Source organism: Culex quinquefasciatus, chromosome 2, assembly GCF_015732765.1.
Source record: "Culex quinquefasciatus strain JHB chromosome 2, VPISU_Cqui_1.0_pri_paternal, whole genome shotgun sequence".
NCBI lineage: Eukaryota > Metazoa > Arthropoda > Insecta > Diptera > Culicidae > Culex > Culex quinquefasciatus.
Genome location: NC_051862.1, coordinates 49122859 through 49130576, shown reverse-complemented (window position 1 = coordinate 49130576; position 7718 = coordinate 49122859). Strand labels below are relative to the sequence as shown.

Genomic DNA, 7718 nt, shown 5'->3' with positions numbered 1-7718 from the left:
CGTACCGTAAACCGGGGTGACTTTTATAGGATTTCAATTTGTTTTTAGCATATTTTTCAACAGGTAAGGTTTTTCTCAAGATTGTTATTTTTAAAACATGTACTGGGGTAGACTACACAAAGTCCATGCACTATTTCGGAATAAATTTTTTTCAATAATGTTTAAAAAAATAGTTACGTTAAAAATTCTTAGTTTTAATTCCGGGGTGACTTTGATAGTCATAGTTTTTCTTGTTAAAATCATATTTAAGATGTTCAAACTTTATTTGTACCCTAAATGTACCATCACTAAAGTAGTTGATATAGTTTTTAAGAAAAAAAAAAAAAAGAACAATGTTTATATTTAGTTAACTAAGTGTATAAGCTTTTAAGCAAAATACATGTAAATTTAATGTAAAATTGTTAAAAAGTCGAAATTTCGCCTAAAATTTGTTAAAACTGGTTTTGTTCATAAAATTATCGATTTATTTTGCATTTTTGACAGAATTTGAAGCACGAATCACAAGTTTTCACATTTTAGATGAAATTTGTTGCCTATAAATTGCTTATAAATTAAGAGAGTTTTTTATAATTGTGTTTCAAAAACACATATTAATTATTTTTACAAATTTTTTTAACCTTCTCCTAGTGGAAAATTGTCCAAAGAATCCGAAAATGCATTCCGTTTTCCGATTAAAAATCATGTTCATTGAGAAAATCATGACACTTCAAGAAGTTTAAAATAATGACTTTCATCAACATTTTCTTAACTATAGTTTACTAACTATTTAAACTTGTTAAAATTTTATGAAAAGTTCTTCTTGAGATACTTTGAACACTTCTCTACCACGGTCAGTATGTTTCTAAACCATTCCTTACGTATTTTAATTGTACTCTTCATTTTGCGGAAAAATCGCAAACCTATCAAAGTCACCCCGGCTATCAAAGTCACCCCGTTTTACGGTATTTGTTTTATTAACTTTATACCATGCCTTCTACCTTTATGTCTTGATTTTGTCATGTGTGGTAATTTAACATCTTTTGTCTTTTTTTAACGTATTTCCTTTCCAAAATTTGTTCTCTCAATTTAATTCTTTCAAAAATGACTTGGAATTTACTATTACTTACTTCGGTATGTTTTTGTCTCCCCCCAAATTTATTCAGAAAAATAAGAAAGTATGTTAAAAAATTCAAGGAAAAGCTAATAAAATTATTTTAATTCTCAAATTTGTTTTTGCATTTTCAATCAAATGGCATACTTCTTTGTTTAACTTGTTGAAATTTTGATTATTTTTTACAGTTACGTAATTGTTGAATTTCGCGAGAAATTAGATTTTTTAAAAGCCCCCATCGTTCTCAAATGCTGGCAGACAAAAACTTTTCATAGCCTAGCTTCCGCTTTTTTTTAATTTCTAGAGTTTTTTAAGGACCTTTAAGTTATTGTTATTCATATGTTCTTACTCTTCACTATTGTTTCCAATTTTATAGAGGATTTCATTGAAGAATTTTTCAGATGTTTAATTTTTATTATTATTTTTCTTCCTTTTGCTTTGATTCTATCTCAATCCTAGTTATTTCAAACGTCATAACTTATTCATGCTCAATCATTCTTAATTTTGCTTATAATTAAATTGATTGCCCTGCAATAATTAATAGCCTTTGTGAATGTCTCAATTGCAAAATCTGAATTGGCTCCTGATTGTCCAAATCGAATCGCAAACTCAATCATCGAAACATACAATTCTCCAATTTCTTCTCAAAACTGCCTCTTATTACACGGTCGTGCGTCACACGAAAATGATACACTTTTTAAAAATAAGCTCATAAACTACCTCCCCGGACCTGAAAACCCGTCCTGAAACCGAAGTAATTACCCTGTTAAACTGATCACAGAGCACACACAGCGAAACCTCCGCCAAATTGTCACGATCCGGGACATGTAACAGCCAGCAGCAGCAGCAGCCAAGCATAATTTTCGCATATTCACATGTCCAACACGCAAAATTTATGACGAAAAAAAAAATCAGCATGAAAAGTGACCACGTTTCGTCGCAAGTGAATGAATGATCGAAAGGGAGTTTGTGATGAAGAGGGAGAAATCAGAGAAGAAAAAATAGTTGAAGGTGATAACTCTTTTTTATTTCATTTTTTTTTCAAATCAAAAGAAAGAGAAGAAACGAGCGGTGTAAGCAAATCAATTTGAAATCGAAAGTGGAGCACTGGAGTAGCAAAGTTGGAGCAGCAAAGTCAGAGAGGAGAAGCAAATGAAGAGAAGAGTGAATGTGTGAAGAAACATCGAAAAAAAAAACACAGCAGCAGTGCCACTGGCCGAGTGCCGGAAAAAGTGACACAACCGAATTACCGCATTTCTGTGACTGCGACGCGACGACGGCGGCGCTATATTTTTGTATTGGGAGTTTCGCAAAATTGTATAATCGATTGGTCGGGGTAATCAGCCGGAAAGAAGGTCTCTCCGCTTTTATTTTCTCTAAATTTATTTTGACTTGCAAATATTACGTTTAGGAATTGAGCCGCTTGGGACACGCAAAATTGCCAACGAACGAGGGAGGCGCCTGAAGCCGGAAACAAAAAATAATTTATTTTGGGGCCGTCCAAAAAGTGTCACAGAAAACCCAATCGTCCTTAACCCTTTTAAACCCTCGGAACAAAAATAAACAAAATAAAACGGTTGAGAAGAAGCAGGTTAAGCAACCGTGAGCCATGAAACTCGGAAACGGCCACGTCCTGGATAGAGACAAAGTTGTGGTGTTTTGATAAAGCTTAACGATCGGCAAGGAAATCGGAGATCAGCGTCGCGGAAAACAAGGAGGACGAGATCATCGCAACTTTAGCGTCCGTGCACCAATGCACCACGACGACGCTCCTCATGGGCAACGGAAATAAAAAGGTAAGGTGTGCTTTTGGTGATATCAATTTAGCAAAGAATTATTAATTACAGAATCATCGGAGGTTGACATTGGTTTTAAACAGTTTATTTTGTTTATAAACTTGTGATAACTTGCTGTCTAAAACTGTATCCAAACTTATTTAAGTGAATATTAACATAAATATCACAACTTTTATTTTCATACACAGAAAAAAATCATGGTAATATTACATCTGGAAAGGGGTACATCTTTTATGTCAGAAAAAATGTGTAATTTTACCAATATTCTTGTGTAATGTCGCATTTTCAGTCGAAATTGAGGTAAAATTACATCATGAAAGAGGTAACATTAAACCTTCCAAAATTACACCTTCCAAATTTACACATTTTTTTACTGTGTAAAGTTTCAAAATGAATTTAATCCTCAAAATTTACATTTAAGGAAATTCATTTATATTTTTAATAATTATTCGACCAGAAAACTTACTCAGTGCCTTGATCCTTGAATTGAATTTCCTACATTTTGGGTAATACCTGCGCCACCTGCTAGCCTAGTTCTGAATCGATGTTTTTCCTCATACATTTTTTGTGATTTTTCTCATAAAAACTTCAACGATCTATCGGGACCCTTAAACCTTAACCGATTTGGTTCAAAGTTGGCAAAGTTACTTATTTTTGCTTAAGGAAATAATTGAGTCAGGGGATATTCCTAATGTCGTTTTGTATTGTCACCCCAATGCTCATCTATTAAATATTCGAAAATCTTTATATTTCTACCAGAAAGATCGTTCAATTTTCCATAAGTTTGACAGCATTTCAACTGAGCTTACAGGTTTAAGCTTTATACGATTATTCAGAACTGAAACAGATTTTTTTTGTGTAGTTAGGCTCCATCCATAAAGTACGTCACGCTTCAATCAGCCAAAATTTGTTATTTTTATAAATTTATTTCCAAACATCCTTGAATTTCACGGGATTTGGTGGAAACAGTGGAATTTCATGAATTTCACGCTGTCCGCGAAATCGTGACAATACACTGACCATAACAATGATCAATAGCCGAGCTTCCGTGGCCGTGAGGTTACGGGTTTCGCCTTGTAAGCGGAAGGTGATGGGTTCGATTCCTGTCTGGCTCGGCAAAGTCAGATCCCTTAAAAGAGTAAATATGCTCACTGGGAATACTGACCGGTAGGGGATGGGTTTCGACTAGCGGCGTGCTGGGTTTCCAATCCAGAGGTCGTGAGTTCGATTCTCGTACCGGGATGATGAAGTTTTTTTTTTTAAATATAAAGATTTGTAAGTAAAATTGTCTGGAAAATTGATTCCCGCACATGGAATTCAATTTTTTTTCATGGAAGACATCTAAGTTTGCATTTTTCGTGAGGATTTTTGAATCATCTTAGTCTACTTTCACAAAACAAAAATCGAATCGTTGAATTATCTTCAAATTTCATTTTAATCAAGAGAATTAAAAAATATATCATAGAAAAGCCTGTATTTTTGATTTTAGTGTTTTTTAAAGAATGTTTTATTAACACTGGAACGCCCAACGCATGTCCAACTTACACGGACGCCCAAGCCTCCCAAAAAAGTTGGAACGGTAACTTCAACACGCCCGTTCTCGGGCATAACTCAACCAATCGGGACGATTCTTGTTCCCAGTGATTTGTAAGAATGTCTGGATGATCCTAAAATTTTGCAGAACTTGATTTGAACAAATCTGTAATTTCTGCGACCGAAAACATCGTTCCAACTTTTTTTAAACGACTGCCTCCGCGGAATTTTCGGCGAATTTTTTTTTACACGCGAAAAAAAAAAGTTGGAACGATGTTTTTGATCGCAAAAATTACAGATTTGATCAAATTAAGTTCTGCAAAGGTCTAGAATCATCTAGACATCCTAACAAATCACTGAAAAGAAGAATACCGTTCCAACTTTTTTGGAGCCTTGGGCGTTGGAATGTTAAGTCTCATTAAAAAGCCTTATAATTTGTAATTGCATTATCTCAGAAATTGTGGTCCTATTTTGCCTTCCTCACTGAGGTAAGGCTATAATCCTACTCTAAAAATGAACTTTGCATAAAAACGTCGTAGACCCACCTTCATGTATACATATCGACTCAGAATCGAAAACTGAACAAATGTCTGTGTGTATGTGTGTGTGTATGTGTGTATGTATGTGTGTATGTATGTATGTGACCAACAAACTAGCTCATGTTTCTCGGCACTGGCTGAACCGATTTGACCCGAACCTGTTGCATTCGACTTGGTTTAGGGTCCCATAGATCGAGTTTTATACAGATTGAAGTTTCGATAAGTAGTTCAAAAGTTATGTATAAAAATGTGTTTTCACATATATCCGGATCTCACTTAAATGTATGTAAACTATGTCCGGGTCCATCATCCGACCCATCGTTGGTTAGGTTATCAAAAGACCTTTCCAACGAGCCTAAAACATTGATGATCTGGCAACCCTGTCTCGAGATATGGCCACTTAAGTGATATTGATGTACTTTTTGGAAGCCGGATCTCACTTAAATGTATGTAAACTATGTCCGGGTCCACCATCCGACCCATCGTTGGTTAGGTTATCAAAAGATCTTTCCAACGAGCCTAAAACATTGAAGATCTGGCAACCCTGTCTCGAGATATGTCCACTTAAGTGATATTGATGTACTTTTTGAAGCCGGATCTCACTTAAATGTATGTAAACTATGTCCGGATCCACCATCCAACCCATCGTTGGTTAGGTTATCAAAAGACCTTTCCAACGAGTCCAAAACATTGAAGATCTGGCAACCCTGTCTCGAGATATGGCCACTTAAGTGATATTTATGTACTTTTTGGATGCCGGATCTCACTTAAATGTATGTAAACTATGTCCGGGTCCATCATCCGACCCATCGTTGGTTAGGTTATCAAAAGATCTTTCCAACGAGTCCAAAACATTGAAGATCTGGCAACCCTGTCTCGAGATATGGCCACTTAAGTGATATTGATGTACTTTTTGGAAGCCGGATCTCACTTAAATGTATGTAAACTATGTCCGGATCCACCATCCGACCCATCGTTGGTTAGATTATCAGAGATTTATGTACTTTTTATTTCGGATCTTAAAAATAGATGAAATTTTTGTACAATTCCATCATATCAGCCATTGTTGGTAATAAGTGAGGAAGGCTCCAACCACATAGGTGGGTTAAGTTAGTTTTTATTATTGAATATGAAACATTTTTGAAATTTTTTGATCCTTAGAAAATAAATATATATTTTTTTTTACTTTTGGAATCAACTCTTCCATTTCAATAGAGCGTATTATTGAATATTTTCTCATTTATTTATTTCATTTCATTTATTTCGTTATTTAAGCATTACTTGTGTGGAGTTACTATCCTAGGAGCGGCCGTGGCTGACTGGTTACGGTGTTCGCTTTCTAAGCGAATGGTCCTGGGTTCGATTCCCATCTGCTCCCAACGAGAAAGTATAGGAAATATTAATCTTGAAACACTGAACATGAACGAAAAATCAAAGTCGCCCCGAAGTCGGGGTTCGAACCACAAGGCCATCACGGCTTGGTGAAAGACACCTGGAATTAGGAATACTGTTACTATCAAACTAAATACGCGCTGGGTCCTTGTCCATTTGACAAGGGTTCGGAAGTTCTAAATAGCGTTTGAACCCGATTGGTGCAAACGTTCTTCAGGGCGGGGCTTGTCGATAAAGCTGAAGTACCTCGCGCTCGGCTAGCCAGCGCAGAAATGGGTCACCAAAGCTCGGCAGAGCTAACACCTTCCAAATGCCTATGCGAGTTATTTGTATGTATAGAATGAAGATCTAAAAATACATGGAAACAACTCAATTTGTAAGAAGCGACCGCGTGGTCCCGTTTGTTGGTTGCACACACACACACACACACTTGTGTGGAGTTACTATCCTGCGCTGAGATGTGGACTACCTTTCAAAAGCTGATTAACTCTAAGTTGGGAACAGAGTTTGCGAGAATCGAGTAAATCTACTGAAGTAAAAAAAAAAAAATAAAAAAATAAATTCGAAATAGCTAATTGGTGGGGTATAGTTAGAGGAAAGGAGGGTTATTGAATATTTCTAGAGCAACATTTGAAAGGGGCGGTACGACATTGCTCTTACGGCCTTTCGTCCCATTTAAAGGCGTGTAATGCAAGGCCGTAAGAGCAATGTCATAAAAATATTTTATCAAACAGTTTTACATATGTTTAATGTTAAAACATTGAAAATAAGTCCATAAGTTTCTGAGATATTGACATTAGAAAATGTGGGAATGTTTGGATGAGACCTAAAAAAGTTAAATTTTATTGTTTATTTTTCTTTAAGCCGTTGTATCTCAGCAACCAGAGGTCTAATCTTGTGCAATTTTATTGAAAATTTTCACAAAAAAATATTTTCAGGAATAGACAAACAAAAACACTATTGAAACAAAATCGAAACAGGATTTTTTTAGTTGAAATTGAACTTTAAGTGGCTTAATCTTGAAGACGGTGCACCATATCAAAAAATCTTCTGGGTACTTTTCGATTGCAAATTTAATTTTACATTAACAGTCAAGACCCGAAGAAAAAAATTTCCCTGTACAACCCGAAGCCTGCAAAATGCGTTACAGTAAATTTTCGCAGGCTTGGGAAATATGCAAAATAGCACCAAACTTCAATGTTTTATAGTGTTTTGGAATCGTCAGAATGTCTACTTTAAGGAAAAAATATGCAAATTAGTGGATTTTGGGCGGGGCTCGGGGAGGGTGAACGAAAAATATCCGAGCAAAATGCGTTACAGTAAATTTGTAAAATTTATATCTTTTGCAAAACATGACCAAAACTCAAA

The 7718-nt window shown here is 35.5% G+C and overlaps 1 protein-coding gene across 1 annotated transcript in view; it reads left to right on the top strand.

Moving 5' to 3' along the window:
• The first annotated feature begins 1647 nt into the window (after nucleotides 1-1647).
• Nucleotides 1648-7718, top strand: part of LOC6046762 (myb-like protein Q) — a 169293-nt gene continuing 163222 nt past the window's right edge. Inside the window, exon 1 of the mRNA XM_038252339.1 lies at nucleotides 1648-2886. The gene's annotated coding sequence lies outside the window, so the exon portion shown is untranslated. The remainder of the gene's footprint in view (nucleotides 2887-7718) is intronic.